The 15,136-nt window shown below is 36.0% G+C and overlaps 2 non-coding genes across 2 annotated transcripts; both read right to left on the minus strand.

Moving 5' to 3' along the window:
• Window positions 1–2,404: 2,404 nt before the first annotated feature.
• On the minus strand, window positions 2,405–2,478 carry TRNAW-CCA (transfer RNA tryptophan (anticodon CCA)). Its single transcript has one exon. It is a non-coding gene; the product is annotated as a tRNA-Trp (tRNA).
• Window positions 2,479–2,617: 139 nt separating this feature from the next.
• TRNAP-UGG (transfer RNA proline (anticodon UGG)) lies at window positions 2,618–2,691 on the minus strand. Its single transcript has one exon. It is a non-coding gene; the product is annotated as a tRNA-Pro (tRNA).
• Window positions 2,692–15,136: the final 12,445 nt, after the last annotated feature.

Below are 15,136 nucleotides of genomic sequence, written 5' to 3' on the forward strand. Positions count from 1 at the left end.
TACTAAACCAATCACAGCAATACCAGCTACAGTACCTATCAGCCAAAGAGGAATTCTTCCAGTAGTATCGGCCATTTCCCCTACTTTCCTCCACATTTTATCAATTGGTCATGCTAGAGACAAAAACAGTCATGGGTAGTTATAAGGATGGTATCCTTCCAAATGGGATAAGAGAATTCTTATTAGTCTCTTTCTTTCTCTCAATTGAAGAAGTAATTGGAAAATAAAACAGCAAGTACAAAAATGAGTAATAAACCCCAGTATAGACTGGTACGATTCAATTCAACATTTTGTTCATTCGGGTTTGATTGTGTCATAGTTCTATAGTTGGAATTTGTTTTATCGTTGGATGAACTGCATTGCTGATATTGATCCCAAGAAAAAAACAGTAGGTACAGCTAGTCCGTGAATAGCCAGCCATCGCACTGTAAAAATAGGATAGGTTCGATCTATGGTCATTGAGGGCCTCCTAAAAGGATCTACTAAATTCATCGAGTTGTTCTAAAGAATCAAAACGGTCGGTTATTAACGGAATTCCTTGTCGGCTTTCCGTGAAATACTCGTTTGGCCTAGGACTTCCAAACACGTCATAAGCTAAACCCGTACTGACAAATAACCAACCCGCAATGAATAGGGAAGGTATAGTAATGCTATGAATAACCCAGTATCGAATACTGGTAATAATATCAGCAAAAGAACGTTCTCCCGTGCTTCCAGACATGCTGAACTCCCAAAATTTTTGTACATTCAAAAAAGGAATTGATTCCGTAAAAGATGGGATCGACCAGTAAATAGAAAATTACTGATATTTCATCCTTGTGAGATTGTCAATTTTGTACCAAAGGTGTATTTTGAGTATACCGAATTAGTATAGCTATCCTTCCTATGGCACAGCAATCTGGTTTTGCCTGGTTCCGAAACATAATTACTTTTTTATTTTTTTTTTGTCTATAGGTAAGCTATATGTTATTCAAGGCATCAATAGAAAACCCCATTTTTGTAGGTTCTACTTACTTTTCATTGGCTTCGGAATAATAGAGTAATTCGGAATAGCAGCCAAAATCTTGGGAAAATCTAAGTTAATGATCAATAGGTTTGGATAAATAATTTAGGAAGGATATTCTCATACTGACACAATACAAGGACAAGTATATGTGAAATCTATCCTTTCATAATTCGTAATTCATCCTTGTATTGTTTGTTGGATTAGGTCTAACTTTCTTGACCAAACTGCGAGCGCGGAACTTTACGAGATGAAATATGGAGGAAAGACAGAAGATAGAATAGAACTTAAAAGGATAATTGAAGTGACTCGTCTTCGAATCTACTTTGGTTGGAGTTCGAAAAAGGAATAAAAATAAAGTAAATTCAAGGAAGAGCTTTCTTTTTTTTTTTTTTTTAACAGCCCCTTGGCAGGTCGTGGAATGCTTTTGTTCTCCTCTTATTCCATATGGAATACAATCAGTTAAAATAAGAAGGAATAGGGGAATATTCGATCGTTCACTCCAAAAAGAGGGTCCTATTGAAAAAGAAATTATCCAAAATAGAAAGAAGTTTTTTTTTTCAAATTCAATTGTTTATTTATCTCTTATTCAAAAATTTCCCTGAAAATTGAATTTCTTTTTTTCATTCAATGGGGTTAGATGATCTAGTTCTTAATATTATTACTTTACTCAATTGACAAATTCCACAACAAATCTCTTGATTCGGAATTAGGGACTCATGTATCATCTGATGAATCCACTTTCTTTTACACTTCTGTATCTTACTCTATCTTGTTTTTTAGTATTATCTAAAATAACTGATGAATTATGAATTTTCCATAACTTAGGTAAATGCTTTACCAACATATGTAGTGTAGTAAAAAAAAATAAATGGAATTTAACTCTTTCATGCTTACTTTAACTAGTTATTTTGGTTTTCTACTGGCTGCTTTAACTATAACCCCAGCTCTATTTATTGGCTTGAACAAGATACGCCTTATTTGAATTGACTGAATAATTATAATTCAGAAAAGAAAAATCTTTCTTTGGGATTCCTGGCATTCTACGACTCTTTTCCAGACTAATTAGGAATTCTTTTCTTGGTCATTGAGATTCGTGGATAATTTAGAGTACTATTTAGGGATAGATCGTACCTCTTTTTTTATCCCCTCGAACAAATCGAAATGATTGAAGTTTTTCTATTTGGAATCGTCTTAGGCCTAATTCCTATTACTTTAGCGGGATTATTCGTGACTGCGTATTTGCAATACAGGCGTGGGGATCAGTTGGATCTTTGATTGAGTCATTTTTTTTTTTTGATTGACCTCCTCCAGACCAGAGAGGAGGTCAAATTGAAATTGGAGTTACAATTCAATTTTGTTAAGTTATTTTACTCTGCTTCGACATAAAATAGATGGAATCACGCTCTGTAGGATTTGAACCTACGACATCGGGTTTTGGAGACCCGCGTTCTACCGAACTGAACTAAGAGCGCTTTCATTCATTCAAAAAGAAAATCTTTTTCTATTCCTAATGTATCTCACGTACGTATAGTCTCCACAAATTCAAGTTATACCCACTTTACTTTAATTGATCTCGTCGCTACTGCCTATAAAGAAGAAAGAAGTAATAGGTAGGGATGACAGGATTTGAACCTGTGACATTTTGTACCCAAAACAAACGCGCTACCAAGCTGCGCTACATCCCTTTTCCAAATTAAATTGTTGTACAATGCCATTGTACACAATTCCTGTCTTCTTTTCCACATCATAATTTTCTTCTTCTTTCTTTCTCTATCTATATATAGAACCCTCGTGTCATTTCTTCTTTTTGGTCTCATATAATTAAGGAATTATATACATATAAAATCCAATATAATTTCGCCTATAAAAGAAGGATTACTTTTCCTTGGTAATATATAGGAAGAAGGGGTCATCTTTTTCTTTTTTAGGGATAGGAAAATTTCGTCGATATGGTTCATTTTATATATAGCATAACAATCTTGGGCAAGAGTTTATGATCATATATGTATTCCAACAAGGAAGGAGGATTTTCAATGCGGGATATAAAAACATATCTCTCTGTAGCACCCGTGCTAAGTACTCTATGGTTTGGTGCTTTAGCAGGTTTATTGATAGAAATTAATCGTTTATTCCCAGATGCTTTGTCATTCCCTTTTTTTTAATTCTAGTTATTGCTATGGGAGGGATAGATTTCTTCGTGATATGACAAAATTTGATCCTTTTCAATCTTTTTTTAGTATCGGAAGGAAAAAGAAAGAAAAGATGGATTGGGTTGAACCTCAGAGTCATTAAAAATTTGGTAAACCCCATTTTTGAAAATAGAAATTCAATTTAAAGGGGTACCCAAGCTAAATAAGGCCTCAGAAATCAGAGCATAGAAAAGGCGGGGCTGGCTAATTAAATGAAAGGATTTCGAACCAAAATCTTTGCTAATTCGACAAGGATTGTATTCTTTAATTATTTCTCTATTTTTTATTACTTAATTAAAGAATAAAAAAAAATTATTCTAATGAATTTTATTCTTCTTCTTCGGATTCAAAATAGAAGAATAAAAGAATAAGTAGAAGAATTAAGTTAAGTCAATCCAAAAAGAAAAGGAGGTTCATGGCCAAGGGAAAAGATGTTAGAATCAGAGTTATTTTGGAATGCATCAGTTGTGTTCGAAAAGGTGCCAATGAGGAATCGACGGGGATTTCTAGATATAGTACTCAAAAGAATCGCCACAATACACCCGGACAATTAGAATTCAAAAAATTTTGTCGTTATTGTCGCAAGCATACGACTCATCACGAAATAAAGAAATAGGAACATCGTGTGTTTGATCTTTCCAAACAACAGAAAGAGTAAGAACTTCATATTTAATATATAAAGAAAACATAGTATAGAATACAAAATACAAATCAACTCATCTGATTTCCGGTAGATATTATTTCATATGTATAGAGGGTATTCATATACTATAATATGAATCAAATAAGATATGGATCAAAGAAAAACTACTTCTTCTGGATCCTAAATTAATAAAATAAAGAAGTGAATTTTCAAATTTTCAAATTTTAAATAAGGAATAAATCATGTATACATCTAAACAACCTTTTCTTAAATCTAAGCAACCCTTTAGTAAATCCAAGCAAACTTTTAATAAATCCAAGCAACCCTTTCGTAAATCCAAGCAAACTTTTCGTAAATTCAAGCAACCTTTTCGTAAATCTAAACAACCTTTTCGTAGGCGTCCCCGGATTGGCCCGGGAGATCGAATTGATTATAGAAACATGAGTTTAATTAATAGATTTATTAGTGAACAAGGAAAAATATTATCGAGACGAATAAATAGATTAACCTTGAAACAACAACGATTAATTACTCTTGCTATAAAACAGGCTCGTATTTTATCTTTCTTACCGTTTCGTAACTATGAGAACGAAAAGCAATTTCAAGCCCAGTCAATTTCAATAATTACAGGTTCTAGACCCAGAAAAAATAGACATATTCCTCAATTAACGCAAAAGTACAATTCCAATCGAAACTTAAGAAACAACAACCAAAATTTAAGAAACAACAACCGGAACTTAAGTTCCGATTGTTGATGTTTTATTCGAATTCGAAAGGGCCAGACCTATATATATTATAAAGAAAGTAATCCAGCTCGTTGATTCCTACCACTTAATCTTAATTTATTGTATCTTCCCGGAGTTCCCTCTCCGGGAATTCATCTTTTATTATTCCAGTATATTACTTTATTTATACCTTTAATTGATGATCTTTATTTTATTGGAAATCGTGTAAAGATTATTTGGATTTGATACAGCTACTTGTGCAAGCATTTTACGATTAAGAATCAATTTCTTCTTGTACAGGTTGTGTATTAATTTACTATAACTATCGAATACTTTATATACCCGCGTTGCTGCGTTTATCCGAGTGATCCACAAACGACGAAAATCCCTCTTTTGCCTACCTCTATCTCGATGAGAGGAAACAAAAGCTCTTTTTACCTGTTGGGTAATCATTCGATTAAGTCTTAAATGAGCCCCTCTAAAGTTTGAGGCAAATGAACGCATTTTTGTTCGTCGTCTCCGGGCTATATATCCTCGCGGAACTCTGGTCATTGAATCAAATTAACCTTAATGAATAACTAATGATTTCTCTTCTTTTAGCCACCCTTTTTCTCATTAATAACAAAACTAATTATTCCGATATATAAAATATTAATTCCAATGGCTTTTGCTATAGTAACCTTCCCAACCACGATTTTTTATTCCACTCCGTTCAGTTATTTCTATACGAAATAACAAATTCATTCTAATAATACTAAAAAAAATAGTGGGTTCCATCGTTTCTATGGTTCCCTTTTAAACGGTGAGGCCCTCTCTATACACCGGAGCCCTTTCTTTCATCAAAAGGTATTGCGAACTTGTATAGTCCACATTCTTTGGCTCTACCTATCCATTATAGAGTAAATAGCTCTTTTCACAATAAGAGTTATCCATACAGTGACGGTATTTAATTATGAAAGTTGGCTAAGTAGCTGACCCTGTTAGTCCGTTCTTTTAAGATAAAGGAGCATAAGCCTTTTTCTTTTTATTACTATTTCCTCCGCTTAATGGATAACCATTTGCTACCAATGGGAGAATTGCTTCTTATTTCCAATTTAGATAATTGGATTTGCACCAAAGGAAACCATAAATTCCATATACCATAGAAATCTAGGATAGAGAAGCTATATCCTATTCATTGGTACTAATCATGGATACTTCAATTTTTTTTATATTTGTTTGAAGTCATGATCTGAACGAGTCGCACATACACCCTAGCACATGTTCCTCGACGCTGAGGGCATCCTTTAAGCGCGGCCGTTTTTCGAGCATTTCGTATTGGCTGTCTTGCGTTTCTAATAAGTTGTTTAACCGTCGGCATGTTGTATGTATATAGAAAAAAATGGATTGGTTTAGATCCATCTTAACCTGATGATTGCTCATCATGAAGTCTTTCTATTTTCTATTAAATCGAGGAAAACACGAATTTAGCTGTGAAATAACTTTACAAGAAATCCGGACACTACCAATCCTTAAACATTTCTGGAAACCACACTGGATCAGTATCGCAGTGCTTGTCAATCATTTCATCCCCTACAATATCGACAAGTCCATAAGCTTTGGCTTCGTCTGCTGACATAAAAACATCCCTTTCCATGTCTTCGGATACAACCCAAAAAGGCTTGCCTGTTCTTACTGCATAAACCCTTGTGATCATTTCGCGAACTTTGTGTAACTCTTCTACTTCTAGTAAAAATTCTGGTGTCCTTGCCCGATAATAAGCACTAGCAGGTTGGTGAAGCATAATCCTCGCGTGAGGGAATGCTATACGCTTGGTGGGTTCTCCTCCAAGCAGAATGAAGGACGCCATGGAGGCGGCTATTCCGAGGCATATTGTATATATATCTGGTGTCACCGTTTGCATCGTATCAAAAATAGCCATTCCTGAGATTAGCCACCCGCCTGGGGAGTTTATAAACAAAAAAATATCACTAATTCCATCTTCTATACTCAGATATACCATGAGACCTGTAATATGATTCGTGATCTCGCAACGAATCTCTTGACCTAAAAAAAGTGTCCTTTCTCGATACATAACATTGTATAAGTCAACCCAAGTCGCTTCTTCATCTCCAGGAATCCGGTAAGGTACTTTTGGAACACCAATGGGCATATTAGATTAATATTATTAAATTTAAGTAAGAAAACCACACTTTAATATGGAAACGTAAGAATGGAACAGAAAGAAAGAATCCGCAGTTTATTGTCTTAATTTTTATTCTTATTCTATATGAATATTATAGATTCTATTAATACGTAGATTGAAAGGTTATACATATAAGGAATGTAAGACAGATTGAATAAAGAAAAGGGAATGGGTGATTTGAATGCTAAACAAAGAGGGGTAGCGATCTATTCTTCGTTTTTTCCAAATTGGCCAAGTTACCCATTGCATATTGGCACTTATCGAGTATAGAATAGATCTGCTTCTCTTTCTTCTTATGAACAGAATTGGCTTCTTATTTTTAATGGAATGAAATAAATATTCGCGCTTTCTGACACAGAATCCCCTAGAAGGGTTAGGTACATAGGATATGGATAGTCTTTTTCAATGCGATAAAATAAAGCGACATCGTGTCTATTTTTCTTTGCTAAAGGGGTATTTCCATGGGTTTGCCTTGGTATCGTGTTCATACTGTCGTATTGAATGATCCGGGTCGATTGCTTGCGGTGCATATAATGCACACAGCTCTAGTTTCTGGTTGGGCTGGCTCAATGGCTTTATACGAATTAGCAGTTTTTGATCCCTCTGATCCTGTTCTGGATCCAATGTGGAGACAAGGTATGTTCGTAATTCCCTTCATGACTCGTTTAGGAATAACGGATTCGTGGGGTGGTTGGAGTATTTCAGGAGGAACTGTAACAAATCCGGGTATTTGGAGTTATGAAGGTGTGGCAGGTACGCATATTGTGTTTTCTGGCTTGTGTTTCTTGGCAGCGATCTGGCATTGGGTATATTGGGACCTAGAAATATTCTCTGATGAGCGGACGGGAAAACCCTCTTTGGATTTGCCCAAGATCTTTGGAATTCATTTATTTCTTGCAGGGGTGGCTTGCTTTGGCTTTGGGGCATTTCATGTAACGGGTTTGTATGGTCCTGGGATATGGGTATCCGATCCTTATGGACTAACTGGAAAAGTACAAGCTGTAAATCCAGCGTGGGGTGCAGAAGGTTTTGATCCTTTTGTTCCGGGGGGAATAGCTTCTCATCATATTGCTGCGGGTACATTGGGTATATTAGCGGGCTTATTCCATCTTAGTGTCCGTCCGCCTCAACGTCTATATAAAGGATTACGTATGGGCAATATTGAAACTGTACTTTCCAGTAGTATCGCTGCTGTTTTTTTTGCAGCTTTCGTAGTTGCTGGAACTATGTGGTATGGGTCAGCAACGACCCCAATCGAATTATTTGGGCCTACTCGTTATCAGTGGGATCAGGGATACTTTCAGCAAGAAATATATCGAAGAGTTAGCAATGGTTTAGCCGAAAATCTTAGTTTATCAGAAGCTTGGTCTAAAATTCCCGAAAAATTAGCCTTTTATGATTATATTGGTAATAATCCGGCAAAAGGGGGATTATTCAGAGCAGGCTCAATGGACAATGGGGATGGAATAGCTGTTGGATGGTTAGGACATCCCGTCTTTAGAGATAAAGAAGGACGTGAGCTTTTTGTACGCCGTATGCCTACTTTTTTTGAAACATTTCCGGTTGTTTTGGTAGATGAGGAGGGAATTGTTAGAGCAGACGTTCCTTTTAGAAGAGCAGAATCCAAATATAGTGTTGAACAAGTAGGTGTAACGGTGGAGTTCTATGGTGGCGAACTTAATGGAGTAAGTTATTCTGATCCTGCTACTGTAAAAAAATATGCGAGGCGTTCTCAATTAGGGGAAATTTTTGAATTAGACCGGGCTACTTTGAAATCTGATGGTGTTTTTCGCAGCAGTCCAAGGGGTTGGTTCACTTTTGGTCATGCTACCTTTGCTTTGCTCTTCTTTTTCGGACACATTTGGCATGGCGCTAGAACATTGTTCCGAGATGTTTTTGCTGGTATTGATCCAGATTTGGATGCTCAAGTGGAATTTGGAACATTCCAAAAAGTGGGAGATCCAACTACAAGGAAACAGGCAGTTTGATACACATTGTTATAGTATCTTTCACCTCTCTTTTTTGATTTGACATGGGAAACATCTCCCATCCTTTCTTTGACTCTTTTTCTTTCTTTATATGGGAAATTATCCCAAATGACAAATGAATAGGTGTGGAAGTTATAATTGTAAATAAACCAGGATCGAATCTATGGAAGCATTGGTTTATACGTTCCTTTTAGTTTCGACTTTAGGGATAATTTTTTTCGCTATCTTCTTCCGAGAACCACCTAAGGTTCCACCAACTCCAACTAAAAGAATAAAATAATTTCATTTAAGTAAGAAGTCCCCCTATCTGGGAGACTTCTTACTTAAATTAGTCTCCGTGTTCTTCGAATGGATCTCTTAATTGTTGAGAGGGTTGCCCAAACGCGGTATATAAGGCATACCCAGTAAAGCTTACAAGTAAACCAGATATGGAGATGGCGACTAAAGTTGCTGTTTCCATTTTTATAGAATTTCAAGATTACAATGGATCTACGAAAAGATCGTGTATTTACAACTACAACGGAATAGTATACAAAGTCAACACCAATGATTAAATAGAATTTATGGCTACACAAACCGTTGAAGATAGTTCTAAACCTAGGCCAAAACGAACTGGTGCAGGTAGTTTACTGAAACCCTTGAATTCGGAATATGGGAAAGTCGCCCCGGGTTGGGGGACTACTCCTTTTATGGGGATCGCAATGGCTTTATTCGCTATATTCCTATCTATCATTTTAGAAATTTATAATTCTTCCGTTTTACTGGACGGAATTTTAACCAATTAGGTTTCTACTAACTAAAACTAGGAAGTCAGAGTTTTTCCATCCAAAAAAGCCTTTCTAGTTTAAGATCTACATTTCTAGATATTATGGTAGTTCGACCGCGGAATTTTTTTGTTTCGGTATCTCTGGAATATGAGTGTGTGACTTGTTAGAATTGATCCTATTGATAATACATAGAAAGGGCCTGTTATCTCTATCAAGATGATTCTAATTCGTCAGATATTATTTATTCTAGTATCTGGAACACGAAATAGATAGAGTGGATCAAAAAAAAATGGAACTATGATTCATACTCACTATTAAGACCTCGCAACCAGACTGAAAAATTCAAGTAGTTCTTAAATAAAAATAAAAAAGAAATTTTCTTCCTTCCAATTTTGTTTGCCCAAAAGACAACTTTTTTTCTCTCGATTTTGTCGAGTCATTACACTGATTCAATAAATGATTATCAAGCGGTTCTTATTCGAAGAACCCTTGCCTTTTGTTTAGCTTGAGACTAAATCATCGTGGCTCTAGTATGAATCTAAGGTTTTAATTGAACTGATTCATAGGATCTCAACAAGATAATTTCTATATTACGCATAAAAAAACAAATCCTTTATAGGGAAGAGAAAAGTCAAGAAGCCTCTAATGACCAACATAAGGGAAAGGAAGAAAGAAAGACGCGCCAACTTGAGATTTTTTGGCATTATCATCACAAAGAAGATATTCCGGATTTTTCTTATTTGATATCTTCAAGGCAAATCGACCCAATTCAGTGGCTGATGAAGTTTTGAACCTTTTTTCTAATATTCGTTGAAAATTTTTGTGTTTCTGCTTGAGCCGTACGAGATGAAATTTTCATATACGGCTCTTAGAGGGGGACTCGGGTTAGTTACCTATCTCAATAAAGTATATGATTGGTTTGAGGAACGTCTTGAGATTCAGGCAATTGCAGATGATATAACTAGTAAATATGTTCCTCCCCATGTCAACATATTTTATTGTTTAGGGGGAATTACACTTACTTGTTTTCTAGTACAAGTCGCTACCGGTTTTGCTATGACTTTTTACTACCGACCAACCGTTACAGAGGCTTTTTCCTCGGTTCAATACATAATGACCGAGGCCAACTTTGGTTGGTTAATCCGATCAGTTCATCGATGGTCAGCAAGTATGATGGTTTTAATGATGATCCTGCATGTATTTCGTGTGTATCTCACAGGGGGATTTAAAAAACCCCGCGAATTAACTTGGGTCACAGGTGTGGTTTTGGCTGTTTTGACTGCATCATTTGGTGTAACTGGTTATTCTTTGCCTTGGGATCAAATTGGCTATTGGGCAGTCAAAATTGTGACAGGTGTACCTGACGCCATTCCGGTAATAGGATCGCCTTTAGTGGAGTTATTACGCGGAAGTGCTAGTGTGGGCCAATCCACTTTGACTCGTTTTTATAGTTTACATACCTTTGTACTGCCTCTGCTTACTGCCGTATTTATGTTAATGCACTTTCCAATGATACGTAAGCAAGGTATTTCGGGTCCTTTATAGGGAAGGCATATCATAGAGAATTATAATTATCATATATCATATCGGGTAGGTTTTGGTATTTCATTGCTACAAGCATGGGTTATTGTAAAATAACACATGTCATTTGGATACTTCTCTTCAACTCCAAAGTATTTTTATACAATACAAATAGTTGAAGTTAATTTTACGAAAGAAAAAAGGCGGATTATGGGAGTGTGTGACTTGAATTATTGATTTGGCCATGCAGATAAAGAATTGGATCTGCCACATTAGAATTCACAACCAAAGGTGTCTCCGCATCCAATCAACATGTAAGTCCCCTACCTAGGAAGGATAGGCTGGTTCACTTGAGGAGAATATCTTCTATGATCATACCGCAACCATGTCATCCATGAACAGGCTCCGTAAGATCCCATAGAGTAGAAATGGAATAAGTCATGTGACATGATCCAGTTCTCTATTTATTACACTTACCTTTTTATTATAGTATGGAAATGCATTCATTTTCTTTGCATCGATTGTGATCCGCAATACTATCGGAGTAAAAGAAGGGATCTAAGGAAGAATGTAGGCTAAACTTTTTGATTTTTTATTAGTAACAAGTAAATATTTTGTTTGGAGGTAAGAAACTTGCGATATTGAGGGGATAAATACCAACTAATCAAGAGACATGAGACAATCCACAAAGCAATTGATCATGATCAAATTTGTAAGCCCACTTGGATATTGAGCATTTACCCATAAGAATAGGATTATTTTCAATGAGTAGTTGTAGGTGCAACTTCGGAAAAGAGAATCTGATAAAGCTTTTCTTGCCTAGAGTCATTGAGTCATTATAAACCTTAATTCTATTAAGGATCTTCCGCGGTCTTATTTCTTTCACTCTTGCTCGAGCCGGATGATGATAAATTCTCATGTCCGGTTCCTTTGGGGGATGGATCCTAAAGAGTTCACCTATCCCAATAACAAAGAAACCAGACTTAAATGATCCTGTATTAAGAGCTAAATTAGCTAAAGGGATGGGACATAATTATTACGGGGAACCCGCATGGCCCAACGATCTTTTATATATTTTTCCAGTAGTAATTCTAGGTACTATTGCATGTAATGTAGGTTTAGCGGTTCTCGAGCCATCAATGATTGGTGAACCGGCAGATCCGTTTGCAACTCCTCTGGAAATATTACCCGAGTGGTACTTCTTTCCCGTGTTTCAAATACTCCGTACGGTACCCAATAAGTTATTGGGCGTTCTTTTAATGGTTTCTGTGCCAACAGGCTTATTGACAGTACCTTTTCTAGAGAATGTCAATAAATTCCAAAATCCATTTCGCCGCCCAGTAGCTACGACCGTTTTTTTAATCGGTACTGTAGTAGCTCTTTGGTTAGGTATTGGAGCAACATTACCCATTGATAAATCATTAACTTTAGGTCTTTTTTAGATATTTTTTGATTCATTCAACCGTGAAGTACCATAGGTATCTAGGAAATAGTTACTTCCAAGTGAATCTTCCCTAGATACCTAAAATCCATTTTATTATGATCCATTTCGCGAAAATATAGATTGTACCAAAGATGCTAAATTGTTTTCTTTTTATTCTAACTCGAAAAAGAAGAAGAAAAAAAATTGCAATGGATTTAAAACGAGAGTTTATTCTTAAGTAAATCAATTGGGAGATGCTTCTCTAGAGTGTCCCATATATGTTTTCTATCTTCCATACGAAAACTGTCAATTCTCAGAAGATCTTCTTCAGTCTTACTCAAAAGGTCCAATAGTGTATGTATATTGGCCCTTTTTAGACAATTATACGTTCTAGAAGTCAATTCTAATTGATCAATAAAAATACAATTCAATGGAATTCCTTTTTTGTTTTTCTTTAGATTAGTTAATCTTTTTTGAAAAGTAAAAAGGGGTGGAGTAAACCTGTTTTTATTTTCTTCGAAACTAGCGCCCTCTTCCTCCGCGTGTAGAAAAGGAAGAAATAAATCAATCAAATTACGAGAAGCCTCATAAAGTGCTTCCTTAGGGGTTAAACTTCCATTAGTCCATATTTCTAGAAAAAGTATCTCGTGTTTTTCATTTCCATTCCCACAAGAAAAAATACTATAATTCACATTTCGAACAGGCATGGATACAGCATCTATAGGATAACTTCCATCTTGATAGTTCTTTCTGAGTTCTGTCTGATATCCACGATCTCTCTTGATCTGTAAATCAATACAGAAATCAATGGGCTCTGTCAAGTTAGCTATAGGTTGTGCCGTATCAACGATTTCTACGGAAGGCGGTAAGATGATATCTTGAGCAGTTATGTATCTAGGACCTTTGACGCAAATGGATGCGTCTCTAACTCCATAGAGATTACTTCTCAATACAATTTCTTTCAAATTTAGTAAAATTTCTTGTACGGATTCTTCAATACCTGCTATTGTAGAATACTCGTGCGGCACGCTCCCAAATTTTGCACGTGTGATACATGTTCCTTCTATTTCTCCAAGTAAAGCTCTTCGCAAGGCAATACCGACGGTGTCCGCTTGACCTTTTCTAAGCGGGGACAGAATGAAACGACCATAATAAAGGCGCTTACTATCTACTCTTGATTCAACACACTTCCACTGTAGTGTTTGAGTGGATCCTGCTACCTCCTCTCGAACCATAATAGACTAGTATTATTATTTTATCATTGAATCGTTTATTTCTCTTGAAATGAAAGTTGAAAGCGGGTTAATTCTTTTACAGACGTCTTTTTTTAGGCGGTCGACATCCATTATGCGGCATAGGTGTTACATCGCGTATACAACTTAATCGCACACCACTTTTAGCAATGGCTCGTAATGCGGCATCTCTTCCACTACCAGCGCCCTTTACCATAACTTCTGCTCGTTGCAAACCTACTGTACGAATAGCATCTACTGCTGTTCTTTGACCAGCATAGGGTGATGCTTTTCTTGAGCTTTTGAATCCACAAGTACCGGCCGAGGACCAAAAAACCACCCGACCTTGTGGGTCTGTAACAGTTATAATGGTATTGTTGAAACTAGCTTGAACATGAATAACCCCTTTTGTTATTCTACGTGCACTCTTCCGTAAACTAAAACGTGCATTCCTACGTAAACCAATACGCACTTTCTTACGTGAACCAATTTTTGGTATAGCTTTTGCCATATTTTATTATCTCATAAATATGAGTTAGAAATAAAAAAAAGAAAAAAAGATACAAAGATATCCGTTTCAGGGTAAAATAAACCCTTTACTTTAATTATTTTAAATGAAATTATTTTATTTGGAATTGGAACATTTCCGCGGGTACTTTTTTTTACTTTTTAGAAAGTAAAGTTCTTTTTCGAAAGATTACCCCTGTCTTTGTTTATGCTTCGGATTAGAGCAAATGACTCTAATTCGTCCACGCCTACGAATCAGTCGACATTTTGTACAAATTTTACGAACGGAAGCTCTTATTTTCATATTTCCGTATCCTTTTTTAAACTATGAATCTAATCTTTTGGAAAAAATAAGTCTCTTCGCTTGAATTTTAGAACTTAGAATTTATTACCCTAGAAAAAAAAAGAAAAACCTAATCCTTTGAATCTTTGGTATCCTTCAAATCTTCGCTATCCTTCAAATCTTCGCTATCCTTCGAGTCTTCGATACGCTTCGAATCCTTATGGGGAAGTCTATAAATTATACGTCCCTTGCTTGAATCATAACGACTTACTTCAATTTTGACCCTATCCCCCATCAGTATTCGTATAGAACTAGACCGTATCTTTCCTGAAATATAGCCTAGGATGATGGTGTCATTCTCTAGCCGAACGCGGAACATTCCATTGGGTAGGGCTTCCGTAACTAAACCTTCGAAAGTTACTTTTGCTTCTCTCGGGTTTTTTTTTTCTCTCCTATTTTTTTTTTCTGTCATATTTTTTTTCTCCTATTTTTCTATTTTTATTTTAAAAATAGGAAGGGCGAGATAGAATTCGAGCACTATAGGCGGGGCGATTACCATATATAACATAAGACTTCTCCCCCAATTCTGTTTAGTCGAGCTTCTCGATCTGTCATTATTCCTCGAGAAGTAGAAAGAATAGCAATTCCCATTCCACCCAAAACTTTA

The sequence above is a fragment of the Triticum urartu genome, unplaced genomic scaffold (genome assembly GCF_056163025.1).
Source record: "Triticum urartu cultivar PI428250 unplaced genomic scaffold, HENAU_Tu73 scaffold281, whole genome shotgun sequence".
Taxonomy (NCBI): domain Eukaryota; kingdom Viridiplantae; phylum Streptophyta; class Magnoliopsida; order Poales; family Poaceae; genus Triticum; species Triticum urartu.